The sequence below is a fragment of the Nelumbo nucifera genome, chromosome 3 (genome assembly GCF_055504915.1).
Source record: "Nelumbo nucifera cultivar China Antique chromosome 3, China Antique-T2T, whole genome shotgun sequence".
NCBI lineage: Eukaryota > Viridiplantae > Streptophyta > Magnoliopsida > Proteales > Nelumbonaceae > Nelumbo > Nelumbo nucifera.
The window spans coordinates 44,472,790-44,489,106 of record NC_142651.1 but is presented as its reverse complement, the minus strand read 5'-3'; the positions used below and the strand labels follow the sequence as shown (position 1 = coordinate 44,489,106).

The window sequence follows — 16,317 nt, the reverse complement described above, 5'->3', positions numbered from 1 at the left end:
TTCCTCTTGTAGTTTATTCACTAGTGACGCTGCCTCCGACAACACCTTTGCCCACCTTTGCCTCTGTTTTCGGGAACACTGCTGAAGGTGAGCAAAGGCAGAGGTGGCAGCGGCAGCGTTGGTGGTTATTTCTCTACCCAATGCCACCAACGCTGCAGCTGCCACTGTCTTTGCCTCCACCCACCTCCGATAACATTGCTGAAGGCAAAGGCGGAGGCAGAGGTGGGCGAAGGTGGCGGCGGCATTGGGCAAAAAAATAACCACCAACGTCGCCACTGCCACCTTTGCCTCCACCCACCTCCGGCAATGTTGCCAGAAGCGAAGGCGGAGATAAGCAAAGGCGTTGCCGGAGGTAGCAGCAAATGGCGGCGGTGGCGATACTGATGAATAGTTTGCAAAATGAAGAAGATGAACAATGATTCTACCTTTTATTGATATTATTTTTCAAAAGTTATCTTATTTTTTATTTTTTTTTAAATAGGGCCCAAAAGTTGCTATTATCCCTTTTTTTAAAAAGGGTGTATGTTCATTAATTTTCTTGTTTATTGGGCTCAAGTCTAGTTAAGGTCTCTTTCATGCTTTGAATTTAGAGATTAAGTAGACATTGATAGTCAATAATTAATTGAGCCCTAATTTAAAATTAATTTTCTAGAACTCATTCACCGTGACCGTTCAATCAAAGGCCTTGCACTTTTTTTATTTATTTATTAATATAAATGAAAAAAATGTTTGTATGGGGGAGGTGGTGGGGGAGGGGAAGCGGCATTGAGCTTACCAAACCAAATTCTCTAGTCTCTACTGTTCATGGGAGAAAGACCCGGAGTAGATAGATGATTCCAATCTGATGGTTGACAGAGTACATGAACACAATTCTTGATTTAGATGGTCTCTCACAAAATGGGGATCTTTTCGATTGTCAGATCAGGATAAAAGTTAAAAACACACCTACAACCCACCAATTCAATTACTCAAGAATCAAGACGACCCCCCTCATGCCCCTATTAAATTGGGAAACCTACCCACACAAATAGGAGATGGCCCATTGTCAAATAGGAGATGCTGTGGATTGATTGGACATTTGCTTACTCTTTCCAGCCCACGAATAAAGACTTATCCAACCCAGTTGACAAGCCGATGCTAGAGAAAAATTTTCCCTAGAGTCAGGCTTCAACCCACCAACTATGCTACCACATGAAAGCTCTTCCCATGTCAGAGACCCAACTGGCCAACTCCAACCCACCAACTCGGCTGTGGTGTTTTGCTTTTTGGTGTTAAGTGTTATACGGCCGAGTCTATTCTGTTTGATTTGACAGGGTCCACTGCTTTCCACTCAAGCGTTTCCAATATTGTACCTTCCATGGTCATTATATCCATCAATATGAAAAACTCTGGACAAATTTGATTTCCAACCTTGAGCCATTCAATGGAGTCCTTAGAAGGCAGGCCTCTTCACTTTCACTTTCAGTAAAATGTGTTTAATGAGAGAGGTGGACATAGAGGTTGTTCGTTGTTGAATAAAAATGCATCCATCATAAATCATGCACTGACCCCCAAAAGTTGTTCCCCATTGGAAAAAGATGGAAACCTACTTAACATGAAAACGAAAGCAAGCTGCTATTTGGAAAATCTGCTGTACCTGTACACAAAGCAAAATACTCGGGTAGTCCGGGGTTTTCGTTTTGGTTTTAAAGGTAATAAGATGCAAAAATAAATAAATATAATTAAAACTTTAATAAGGGAGTGCCATCGGTTAATCTTGTATTAACATTTCGCTTAACCCAAAATACATGGATATGTGTCCAAGCTCAAATATTTAGGCTCTGTTTGGCATCACTCTCTCATCTCATTTTACCAAAGAATTGATTCAAAGAAATTGGGCTACCAAACGTGATTCTGTTTCTGAGAAACAGAATTCAAACGACTGTGCCAAAGATGATTAGTGATTCTTAGAATCTATTATTTTCTAAAAGGATTCTAGGAATGAGAATCCCTAGAATTTATGCCAAACAAGGCCTTATTATTTTATGTTTATTTTGAAGGAAATGAAAACTTTCAAAGATAATAACAAACCACTCTCTTGATGGGGGCTTATAAGGATTTACTTGATAAAATAAAGAGTACAATATCAATGTGAACGTCCAAGATCCTATCTCAAGCAGTATAACAACAATTCTATAATCAATAACTCAAGCATTACTCGTATAAACTAGCTATAACAACCACTCTCTTGCTAGTCGTCACATAAATCTATACTACTTAAAAAAGCACAAATAGTTTCAAGAATATTTCTGGAAATTTTTAAGGACAAAAGTTACCCCTCCATATTTAAACTTATTGATAAAAATGAGGGCAAATAGGGTAATCATTTTTTGATATTAAATGAGTTGAAAAGATGCAAATTTAAGATATTCAATGCATTTAATCATCTCTCATTAAACCTCAACATTTAAGGAATTAACTTACATTCACCTTCATTAAATCACATATTTAAAACATTTTTGTTTCTTCTCATCATTAAGTTATATTAATTAAATCCATACATAATAAATTAATAATTCCAATAACATAAAAACTTATACTTTTAAAATCTACCTAGTAAAAAATAGTGTTTTCATCTAGGTGGTGGTAAGAAATTAAATCATTTTGGCTCAAATGGGTTAATCCATGTTGCCAAAATTAAATAATTAAATTCAAAAATAAAAAAAAAATAAAAACAATTGGGAACATTTTAGCATCATATATTCAACAAATTCAACAATAATAAGTATGATAAACAAGGAATGTTCTTTTATTAGTGATGGAAATTGAATGTAAAATTTAAAACTAATTGGATATATTCTCTCATTAAACCTTATATTTAAGATATTTTTTTTCATCATTAAATTTTGCGGATTAAAGACACAACATTAATTTTAATAGTATAAAAATAAATATTTTGAAAAGTAATTTGAAACCCATGTTTATCAAATACTTTTTAACAATATGAAACCCATGTTTTTTAAGGGGTAAAATTCTAAAATCTCCCCTGAAATTTTTGACCATTGCTGAAAACCTCCCCTAAAGTTGGGTAATTGCAATCACCTCCTCTGAACATTGTAACACAGTTGCAAGTAGACCCCTTCTCTTATAATCCTCAAACAAGAGGCATGAAAATGTATAAAATAACCATGTAGTTAATTTGACTAAAACATTTATTTTCCAAATTTTCCCTTCATATCAATTACTACCCCAAACCCTTCCAATCTCTTTTTCGAAATTGAATTTTTTTATAAATTTTCCCTTCATATGAATCCCTCAAAGTTGCAATTTAAACTTTTTTTGTTGTTCATAAAGTTTGTATTGCTTGTTATGCAAAACTAGCCTCAATAGTAACAACATGGGTATTTTGGACATTTGTGTTCCTCTTGTTAGAGGATTTTAAGAGAGGGGGTCTACTTGTAACTGTATTATAAAGTTCAAGGGAGATGATTACAATTACCAAACTTTAGGGGAAGTTTCAACAATAGGGGAGGTTTCAACAATTTATCCTTTTTTTAAATTAACAAAAAAAAACAAAATTATTCTACCATCCAAGTGGTGGGTAAGCCAGTTCAACCAACCCAGTTAATTGGGTGAATCCATAATATCATAATTAATAATAAAATATTTAAAATAGTAACAAATTCACAAAATAAAAAAAAATGTATAAAAAATGGGCCATTTCTCTGATATTTATTAATCTTATTAAAGAACAATAAGTGTCATAAACAAGAAATGTTTTTTATTGGTAATGGAAATGAAATACAATTTCAAAACCAACCAAAAAGATGAAATTGATCTCCTATTTGGTCCAGGTCAACAATTAAGCTCTTAAGTCCAATGTGTCAATATTTGAAGTCATAATTAAATAATAAAAAATACATAATTTATGCAAAAATAACATTTGAGTGCATCTCTAATAGTTGTATATTCATCTTATAAAATAAAAATAAGTTCCATAAATAAGAATTACTTTTATACGCATGAAAAGATAAAAAATGTAATTTGAATTTAGTCCCTTTTTAATTGTGAGGCCAAAACATGTAATTTTAACTATTATTTTTCACTTCATTCAAATCCCTCTCATTAAGTCATATATTTAAGGCCTGGTTTTCATAACCGGACCAGACTAGACGATCGGACCGGAAAAACCGGGAATCGGTCACCTAATCGGTTCCGTTTTTCCCCAAAACAATTGATTTTGGTCAACAAATCATTGAACCGGCTGGTTAATCGTTTGAACCGCTCGAATAGTTTTGACCATTTTTCAATTTTTTTTTAATTTTTTTGTCAAAACGGGTCGACCATTCGGACCATTCGACCCGGTAACTAGACCCCTGACCAATTCGATCGCCGGGTCAATTTTAAAAACCATGATTTAAGGTGTTAACACCCATGTGGTGGAATGGGATGTTGATTCCCATTCTTGGGGGAATAGCCATTCTAGGCTTCCCTCCAAGAATCGGATTCCCATACGAGAATCTATCAAGAAATAAAGAACTCATGACAAAAGGCCCCCAAACCCTAATGCTAATAAAATAATAAATTAATAATAAGTTAATAGTAATATAAATAGCAATAATATATTAATAATAAAATAACAAAGTATTGATGAAATAATAATTATATATTCATAAAATATTAATAAAGTAATAAGGAAATAATAAATAGACTAATATAATTACTTTTGGTCCTGTCCGCAAATCAAACGGACCCTAAATCTCTTTTTTTTTCAACATTGAACCAAAAACTTGAAATTGTCTTTCTATCTAGGTAGTAGGTAAGCAATTCAACCATCTAGGTCAAATGAGTCAAGCCATTATGTCATAATTAAATAATAAAAATTAAAGAAAAACAAGAACGCAAAATATACAAAAAAATACATAATATTTGTAAAAAACATTTAGAACATCTCTAATATAGAATTATTTTATAAAAATAATATTACTCTCTTTGGGACATAATATTTTAATATATATTACTATCTTCATCATCTAAAATTGACACGTACAAAACATGTGCAAATTTACTAGTGTTTAAATGAAATGGAGAAATAACAACAAAACTTCTGATGGTAGGGTTCCAGTTCAGAGCCAAAAGACATCCCTAAATGGAAGAAATAAGCCAACCAAAAACAAGGGAGATGGATAGAGCTCTGTTTGGGAAGCAAATTTAGAAATTACTAAATGAAATTCAATCATTGTGGGTCGAAGTTATCAAGGCTAAGTATGGTGGTGGAAATAAATGTTAAAGGTGGCAAAAGAGCTAAGGGGTGAGTTCATATGGCAAATTAAAAATGGACAAAATGCATGTATCTCTAATAGAAGACCCAAGGGTACACACAATACATGGCGGTACCAAGGCCGAATGAGACTTGGAATTCTCGATTCCTATTTTCACACAACACACAATCCAACAGATACTTCAAGTACAAAAATGTCGAGCAAATTACTAAGGATCTTCTATTATGGGAGAATTCTAACTCACATGTGTATTCAATCAAATCTGCATACAAATCAACCCTTGGAGTTGTGAAACAGTCAGTGGATTTATATGAATGCATTAACCCGACCTACCTAGCATAAATTCGGGTCAAATAGATTATCCACTAATTGTTTACAAGCAATTCACGAGCTAGAATCTTCTAGTATGCATTTGAGAACATTTCCAAAAATAGTAATTAAATACATGGTTTTTCAAACTGGATCGGACCAGAAAAACCGGGAATCGGTCAGGTTCGTTTTTAAACCTAAAACTGGATTTTCTCTAAAAATCGTTGATTTTGGTCAATAAATCATTGATTCAGGTGATTAATCATTCGAACGATTTTAATTGTTTTTTATTTTTATTTTTTAATTTTTTTGTCAAAACGAGCCGATCGTTCAGTTTGAACAGTCGGATCATTCGACCTGATAATCGGACCTCTGACTAGTTCGGTCTCTAAATCAGTTTTAAAAACCATGATTAAATATATGTGCATTAATTAAGGGTAAAATGGGCAAAAAAAAGAAGATTCTGATAAATGGAAGTCCAAAAACACTATAAATAGGGCCTCATACCCATATAGGACCCATTAACACCATATGGATTAAACCCATTAAGGGGGGTAGGAGTGACCGACATTTTCTCTCTCTCCCCCCTGTACCACTAACAATAACCTCTACAACGACCACCACCTTCCTTCGAGTTTTTGGAGTTGGACCATCATCATCCCACAACCGGGCTTACAAGAGCAATATATGGAAGTTAAAGATTCCATTTTGTTTCGAAATATTTTTGTGGAAACTATAATGGGATGTGATTCTCACTAAAGATAAACTTCCATTTCTATAAGATCTATATAGAGTTTGTGTTTTCTGTGGGAAAATTACAGAATCAGTTTACCACCTTTTATTCCAATGTAGTTTCGCAAAGGTAATGTGGTTGGCCCCTGCATGTAAATTTTGATATTAATAAAGAAAATTCCCTTCAATTGATAAACACAATTTTCAGGGTTAGGATCAATAAAAATTGTCTGCTTTATCAATGTGGGATAGAAATGAGTCGATGGGGAAAGTTGTCATAGCCTTTAAACTTATATGGGATGTTTAGAAAAAAAAGTTGTTTGAGAAGAACACCTCACATCCTCTACATATAGTCAAAGCATCGAACAATTATATGTTCCAAAGTGAATTGAAGGATAAGTCACAATGATTAGATAACATGTATAGGGATCGATGAAACTACAGAATTACTGAACAAACTAGATGGTTACCAAATATCTCATGTACATAGGCAGCAAAATGTAATAGCCACGAACTAGCTTGTGCAGTGTGTAAGGAGGACACTGAATGTGTATATCAGTTGCCTCCATACAGACTTGATGTAAACAGTTTCTGTCTTTAGTTTAATGAAATTTTAAAGCTTGCTGACACAAAAAGAAAGAAAAAAAAAAGAAAAATATCTGAAAAAATTAGTGTGGTTGAAGAGACTAGATTGGTTAGAGATAAAATCATGCACAATGGGTTTGGCAATACTTCATTAGTGAACACTCTAGTGTTCCATGTGCATATGGTGTGGGTTCCACACGGGCCTTATGGGTACAAAACACTAGTGTGCTCACTCATGATAGGTTGCACTGCCCATTTTGCATGATTTTGTCTCTAGCCCATCTAGTTCCATGGTACAAATGCATATTTGGAGCTCTTTAAAGCAACGAGACCATCTTAGCTAGGGGTGGCAATTTTTCACCCAACCTGCACATTTACTTGGCGGGTTGTGTGATCAATCAATCACCCAATTCGCCCATTTAAATGGGTTGGGTTGTGGATAACCATTGGGTTAACCAGTACAGACATAAATTACTTAGCATTTTTTTAAAGTTTTCTTCATATGAATTAAATAATTTATAATTAATGCATTATTTTTCTATTAATTATTGACTAAATTTAGTTTTGTCTTGAATCAACACACTTCACCCAAAATAAATCCAAATCAATTTGACCCAAGTTCGGACCAGTTTAATGTGGTCTGGCCCGATCCAGCATATACCGATCCGGGTCGACCCAAATCTAAAATAGACCCTAGGCGGGATGGTTTGGTACCGCTTGCTCTACCCGGTTTGGGTCATTTCATCCAACCAGTATTCACACAGATCGACCCAAACCGGTACAAGGTGATCCATGCCAACCCGAATTGAAAACTTTTTCGGGCTGGATGATTCGGTGTTTGCGTGCTTTGCCCACCGTCCGGCCGACCAATATCCACACAAACCTGATATGGTCAAGTCCCAAACCTGTACGCAAACCTGATATGGTCAGGTCCAACTCAATCCACCATTGACTGAACCGGTCTGGTCTGGTACGACCGGACTGATCCAGATCTAAACGGTTCAACCACCCTTGATGTGATTAGCTCGAAGATAATCCAATTAGATAGTTCAAGTTGGTCTAACCGATTTGAATCTGAACATAGTCAAATGGATTCGCCGCTTGTGTAAAAATAACATGCATATAATGTGATTTGAACATTCACCACTTGTGTAAATAGTAACAATAATTACCACTATTTGTTAAGCAAGAGTTAGTTTGTTTTTTAAGTCCATAAATATAAGAATAATGGGTTTGGGTGGGTTGGATTGGGTTAAAGCGGGTTTGGGTGGAACCCAACCCATTTAATTTTATATAATTGGGTCATTAATGGGTTGGCGGGTTAGATGGATTGGGTTGAAGCTCAACCCAAACCCAACCCACCCAATTGCCACTGCTAATATTAGCTAAATCTTTAACTCAGCCCTTGCAAAACATGGCCTTTATTCTATGTGGCTGCATGGTGCTAGATAGAAAGGAAATGTGTGTGATGAGATGAACTGTGCTAGAAATGAATCTTCAGCTCACCCTTTCATTAGGCAATCAAGAAATAACTTGTCTATTTGGGTGCAAGGTTGTGGATTGAGAAGAAAAGATGGGCCTTGCCTATTTTTCCCAGATAAAAACTTTTCCTCTGGAGATTGTTGAAAGGTTTTGTGGTCACTGTGGAAGTCCTTGAGTAGAGGGGCTTCACCTCTTCTTCCCGTTGTGTTTCTTGTAAGGTTCAAAATGAAACAGTTCTTCACTTGTTCTTTAATTTTTCTTTTGTGAAAGCTATTTGGTTTGCCTCTACTATGGATTTTGTTCTGAATTTTATTGGTGCTTCTATCATGGAAACTGTAACTGTGGCCATGTCTTCTATTCCAAGAGAAAAGCCAGAGCTCAAAGGAGGAGGAGGCCATATATTTTTGTGATGGTAGTCTCTTGCAGAATGGTCAAGGAACTTATGCTTTTGTCTATTTATCTAACACCTATGGCTGCAGTAGGAAAGAAATTTCAAGTTGTGAGGTCGATCCTCAAGATGGAGCTTTGTGCGATCGAGGTGGCAGTCTTGTTTGTGGTTTCGAAATCTCTTTCAAAAATTTTTTATCTTTTCGGATAGTCTGGAAGCTATAAATTATTCCTAACTTTGGCAATGGTGGACAATGTTCTGTTATGTTTCAGCCCATGTAAGGGCATCTTTTGTTTATATCCCCAGGGAGAACTCATTAGTCCATGAAACTGCTAAATTGGCCCATAGTGGGGATAAGGAGGTCTGTTTTGTTGATTCGCCTCCTAACTTTCTGGTTGTGTTGTTAGAAAACTTTTTGAATGAATGGTAATTTCCTGTTTTATAAAAAAAAAAAAAAAAAAAAAACATTGATTGTATATACTATGACAATTACTCTCTTACCACATAAATGTTTAAATGAAATTGAGAAATGACAACGAAACTTCTGGTGGTAGGGTTCTAGTTTAGAGTCAAGAAAACATTCCCTGAGCTGAGAGAAATTGAGCGGACCAAAAAACAAGAGGCTTGGGGTTCAAGAGATTGTGGGAGATGGAGAAAGCTTTGTTTGGAAAGTAAATTTAGAAATTACTAACTGAACCTTAATCATTGTGGGTCAAAGTTATTAAGGCTAAGTATCTTAAATCGAGGTTTATATTCTCTCAAAGCCTAAAACAGAGCCACACATGGTGGTGGAAACGAATGTTAAAGGTGGCAAAAGAACTAAGAGATGAGTTCGTATGGTAGATTAAAAACGGACAAAGTATATTTCTAATCGGAGACCCCATGGGTACACACAATATATGGGTGTCTACCAAGGCCTATGATCATCATTTAGGGCTTCTGGAAGTGAAACATGTACTCAATGTAGATGGGAGCTAGACTTGTTCAAGAGCCAGGCTTAGGGCCCAATTCTATATTGTTTTAGGTTGGGCCCATTAGAATTTGACAAAAGCTGAGTCGAGTCAAATATCTATCTATTCGAATTCAGCTCGCCTATAAAGTATGAGTCTCTAACTTGAACTCAAGAGCTTCATTTGAGCTAGAGTCAAAGCTCATAAGCTCAAACTCGATTGTGAGCTAAATGTTTTATAAAAATAAAAAATTATACATATAAAAGATTATATTTTTTATTTGACATTTAAAAAAAATAAGAATTATAAAAACTAGTTATTATTATATATAAATAAAATATTATATATAACATTTTTATTTTTATTTGTACATATATATTATTTTCTATATGTATAATATTTTTATGTTTATTATATTTTATAATATATATATATGTATGCATGTATGTATGTATGTATGTATACATATATGTAAAAGCTCGATTAGGCTCATGAGCCTCACAAGCCAAGCTTTATTAGGCTCATGAGCCTCACAAGCCAAGTTTTATTAGGCTCAATCTTGACTCGATTAGCAAATGAGCCTATTTATTAGGTTTGAGCTTGGCTCAAAGCTCGGTTTAGACCAAGTCAAATCAAGCTTTTCACGATTGAGTTTGAATAGCTCATGAAAAAATCGGCTCGTGGCCACCCCTACTTGGAACACTCAACTCTTATATTAAATTTTCACCCAATACACAGTCCAATAGATACTTTAAGTATACATTAATTGCTCAGCAAATTAGTAAAATCTGTATATATATACTTTCTTCAACTTGATCCTACTACTTCTACTTAGATCATCCCTTGGGGTAGCATATGGAAGTTAAAGATTCCATTTTGTTTTCAAATATTTATGTAGCAACTGTATTGGGTATGTGATTCTCACCAAGGGTAAACTTTTACTTCTATAAAATCAAGATAGAATTTGTGTTCTCTATAGGGAAATTACAGAATTGATTTACCACCTTTTAATCCAATGTAGTTTCACAAAGGCAATGTGGCTAGCCTTTCGTGTAAATTTTAATGTTAAAGAAAATTCCCCTCAAGTGAGACACAATTCTTCAGGATTGGTATCAACGAAAACTGTTTGCTTTATCAAAGTGGGATATAAATGTGTTGATGGGGGAAAGTTGCCATAGCCTTTAGACTTATATGGGATGCTCGGAACAAAGAATTGAGAAATTATATGTTCCAAAGTGCACTAAAGGAGAAGTCACAACAATCAAATACTAATCACATCAGTGACTATAATATGGGGTTTCATTTATATGTAGATGGATCATATATTGAACAAAATTCTAAAGCTACCTTAGGATATGTTCTGATTCATAGTGGGTGTAGAGTGCAAGCAACAGTAGCTTACAGATCTCAAGCTTAAAGTGCAACTAAAGTAGAATGGCATGCCCTTTCACATGGGTTAAGAGAAGTTCTTAACCAAAACATCAAACACCTCTTCATCCCTCTTTGCCTTGTAATTAGAAAGATAAGTTGTATAGGGATGAAACCATAGAATTACTGAACAAACTAGATGGTTACAAAGTATCTCATGTACATAGGCAACAAAATGAAATAGCTCATAGGCTAGCTTATGTAGTTTGTAAGGAGGGCATTGAACGTATGTATTAGTTATCTCCGAATAGACTTGATGTAAATAGTTTTTTTTTTTTTTTGTCTATAGTTTAATGAATTTCCAAAGTTTGCTACCAAAAAAAATAAAGAAAAGAAAAGAAACATGACTAAAAAATGAATGTGGTAGAAGAACCTTGATTAGTTAGAGACAAAAACATGCACAATGGGCTGAGCAACACTTCATGAGTACACACACTAATGCTTTGTATGCACAAGGTGTGGATTTCATATGAGACCACACAATAAATGAAAAAAATAAGTGCTTATTCATGTTTGACAAAAAAGCCAAGTATAAGTGCTTATTTTGAAAATAAATTAGAATTGGGTGCTTATTCAATAAATACTTATTTCTTTTTTTTGGGGGGACAAGACAGTCCCAATAACAGCGATTAAGCAGAGACTCGAACCAACAACAACGATAGAGAACCCTTCCACGGCTACCTCAGCCTCTCTCTCTCTCTGCTTTCTTTCTTCTTTCCTTCCTTCCTTCCTTCCTACTACTCTCTTTCCCTCTTTCCCTCCTCTCTTCCTCAGGCCATTGTTGCAGCAAACGTAGAAATAGGTTCAGTTATGAGACAAGTATTTATTTATATTTTATTTGCCTTTAGGTTTATCCAATATATGGCTATGTTAAGTCAGGGCTATAATGTCATTTCTACAAATATAAGTACTTATGGGATAAGAGCTTACCAAACACTACAAGGCAAATAAGTACTTAAAATATATATAAATGGTTTAATAAAAGACCTTCTGAAAACTAATAAGTACTTTATTTACAAAAATAACCTAAGCCCTTGTTTGGGAGTGCTTTTATAATAAGCAAGGATCAAAATTTCTTCACGTATCAGAGCCTTCTCGATATGCCCCTATAGGGGTGTTTTGGGTCGACAAGTGGTTTAAGGGGTAGACCAGCCTTAGACCAGCCCCTTTGAACTAGATTCAAAAAAAAAAAAAAAAACAATACCGATATAGGCTGATATGCCCTACTGACGTATCACCCTATATTGATATTTTAAACATTGACAATAAGTGCTCATGTGTGTTTGGTGGAAAAACACTTATTTCGAACAAGGGTAGTATAGGTATTTTCAAAATTATGTAATAGGCTAGAAAGGAAACAAACAGTTAAAAATAATCTCACAATTTGGGTTTCTTGAATAATTGCGAATAAGCACTTGTTCAAGCTAATTTCTCAAACGTAAAAAGTGCTCATCAGTGTGATCCCAACCCAAAATAGAAGGCCATGAATAACACTTGTAAGAAGTGATTAATTGCAAATTAAAGGGACTAGCAGGGTTAGGGATAGACTGACCATAAGACATGGATAAAAGTAATAATAAATTATTTTAAGTGTCAATGATTTAATAGTGGATATTGCCATTAAATAAAACAGTATGGAAAAATTAAATGCATGTAACTGACCTCATATAGCTAGTTGGAATAAGGCTTGCATGGTGATGACGATGATGATTTCATTGGTGATGAGAATATAGAAGTGTGATTTTTTTCTTTCTTTCTTTTGTATGTCCTAAGAAGCAACCAATTGATGTATCCACAAATAGTTTGATCAGTTTATATCATAGTAAGCTTTGTAACAAGTTGGGTATGTACAATCCAACCTTTACTTCTGCTCTATTTGGATAAGTATTTGCTTTTGAGAATTGGGTTATAGGAAATAAATGAATAAAAATATATTTAAGCATTTGATAAGAATTGCCTTTAAAAGCATAATAATCTAAAGAAAACATTGTTTTAAGCTTGAGAGCATGAATCCTTCTTAATTGGGAAAAACAAAAACAAAAAAGCCTTTCTAATTGGTAAGACATAAATAAAACAAAGCCCAAATGCTCCATCTAGATAGCCTTTAAGTCATGTTTGTGGGAAGATGGAAATCAACGTTTAGACAACTAACCTGGAGAAACTGTTTTTTCGTCCCATGGGTCACCGGTTCAACTGCTCGAGTCAACCCCTGGCTCTTTTATCCCCCTTTAACTTGTAATAGATAGATAGCTCTGGTTTGTAAGTTCGCTGCCTTTCATGTGTGATAATCAGATGCTTCATGTTTGCTTTGTCTAGACTAGTGTGGAACTCAAGGATTTTCCATTTGTGCTTCGTCTAGGAATGGGTTTAATGTATTTGATGTCTTGCCTGGGAATTTGAACGAGGATATCGACTTGAATTCTCCGGGTTTGCTTGCTTGCTGCATAAAAAACGATAGAATTGGAGATGCGGGGTATCGATCCCCGCACTTCTCGCATGTAAGCGAGCGCTCTACCATCTGAGCTACATCCCAATTACAATATTAACAACTAGATTCTTAATAAATGTGTTAGCAAGATTTACACATTTGCTGCAATGCCAAAAGCCAATATTTTCTGCGGGCTTGCTTGCATAAAAAATGAAAGGACTGGAGATGGGGGGTATCGATCCCCGTACCTCTCGCATGCTAAGCGAGCGCTCTACCATCTGAGCTACATCCCCACTATAATACTAGTAACTAGATGCCTAATAAATGGCTTAGCAAGATTGACTCATTTACTGCAATGTTTCTTTGATAGGAATGGCATCTCTCAGAAATTTTTGGGCATCCAATTCGTTCCGACCCTAATAAGACCCGTTTATTAAAATCCTATACGATTTGTGATTTTGGATTAAAACCCTACAAAGTTTGGGATGAATTTGGATTTTGACCTTAGAGTATCCTATACCCGATACTTAGTTTTATTTGACACAGCTGGTACCTGTTCCCCATATCTGATTATAAACCTGGTTATATATAATTATAACAAATAAAATATGTGGTACAATATAATATAATGTAATATAATATACTAAGAGAAATTAATTAAGTATAAGCCAAGACTAGAAAGCCCTATGGCCTGACATTGCTAATCGGTTAATTTGCAAGTTTGGAGCATTTGGTTTGGTTCAAGTCCAATCCAAGCAATTCTTTCACGTGAGTTGCTTGTTTATGAAATTTAAGTTTTTATTAGTTAATTTTAAAATTTTATTGACACCATTATTATTAAATTTAAATAGATTTTAAATTAATATAATTAAGATTTAAGATTGCAAAATACAAACGGTATCTATTTGTCTAAATTCAAATTAAGAATAAATTGTCTTGAGCAAAGTTTTTTTGTATACTTAATATTGATCTTGAAGAAAAGTTTTACTTGATCATTTGATAATCGGGTGGGACAGGTTTGAGAAATTGAGAAGAAAAATTAAATGGGTTTGAGATCAAGCGTACCTTGGTGGGTTCAAAAGTGAAGATAGGACAATTTGCATGAATACCCTACCAGTTGCCATTCACATTCTTTAGAAAGGGTTAGCTTTATACATAGGTCCTTGTGCCTCAGGAAGACACTTGACACTTGCATGGAGAGCCACATAAATGTGTGTATGATGATTAAGGGGGTTCTCGATAACATGATTGGTTTTGCATTGTTTTTAAAATAAAAAACTGCCACATCAGCAATACTATATTTTTTTTTCCGATGTCACAGTTGTTTTTTGTTTTCAGAAACAAAATCAACCATATTGTCGAACATTCTCTAAATTTGGCTCTTCAAAATTTTTACCAAACATTGCCTATCTAACAAATCAGGAAGCTGTAATATAAAAGTTACAAACAGAGTTTAATTTATCTTTCTAGGATATAAGTGTTTTTTCTAGCACTTCCCTTATCAATATGCAATCAAGCTTACTATCAATTTGAAAAAAAAATCAAACCCATAGATTAAATCATTAAATAATATAATATAAAAATAGATAAAATTATAGAAAAATATAAAAACTTTACAAAACAAATGGGCATGTTTCTAATGTTTATATATTCATCATACTAAACAAAAAAATAAGTACAATGTATGAAAATATTCTTCTTAATGAAATAAATGGACCAAGTTAAATAGGTCGATAATTCAACCGGTTGAACCATTGGGTTATTGACCAAGTCAATTGTTTTTCCAATGAATTAGTACTTTTCTGGCTGGGTGATAGATTGACCCGTCCAACCGGCCAGTTCGACTGTGGGTTGAAAATAATAAGACAACAAAAAAAACCATTTTCAATTGAACATATAAACTCAAAGTTATGGCCTATGAAAATTTGTACATACTTATAACCCGATGATCAGATCAAATAAGTCAGCAGTTCAATTGCTCGAGTCAAACAGATCTTAGTCAGGTTAAGGGTTTTTTTGCCAAAAGATGGATTTCATATAAAAGGAACCCGGAATCTTGATGACAGGGTGATAGTTCGAACATGTTCGGATCAATGATGAATTAATAACATTGATACAAACTTGGCCCTTCGTTGGACAGATTGGGCTTGATCTCGGGATGGGCCTGGATTATCCTTAAAACCGGCGTAGCCTACCAAAATTGCACCCATAATATGCTACGGATTACTCAAAAGACTATGTGTTTGGACTGACTTTTCATTTTATGTTTTTAAAAGCCCTAGAAAAAATGTATTTAAGAATTTTCTTGATTATTTATTATATAACATATTTGAGTAATTTTCTTGATTATTTAAGTATTTTCCCTATTTTATTTAATTAATTCATTAATTTATTTATATTTGATTAATTATTTAATCGATCTCTTAGATTTTGATTCTTTTATTATTTTGTTAATTATATAATCATTTTATTATTTAATATTTTCTTGTTTATCTGATTATTTATTTAACCCTTTTATTGGTTGGTTAGTTAATTTTATTACCAACTAAGGGGGTATTTTGTAGCGTGGTTGAGAAATTGGATGGTGTGGTTGAGAACACACCACACCACTACAATGGAATAGGTGTTATGTATTATGGTAAAAAAATCAATAGCTTGAACCATACCACACTACACCACATAGTCGTTCTATAGGGTGTGGTGTGGTTTAGGCCACACCTTGTGTTTTGATTCCATGTATCTCAAATACATGAT

At 34.2% G+C, this 16,317-nt stretch overlaps 1 non-coding gene across 1 annotated transcript; it reads right to left on the bottom strand.

Moving 5' to 3' along the window:
- Positions 1–13,783: 13,783 nt before the first annotated feature.
- On the bottom strand, positions 13,784–13,856 carry TRNAA-AGC (transfer RNA alanine (anticodon AGC)). Its single transcript has one exon. It is a non-coding gene; the product is annotated as a tRNA-Ala (tRNA).
- Positions 13,857–16,317: the final 2,461 nt, after the last annotated feature.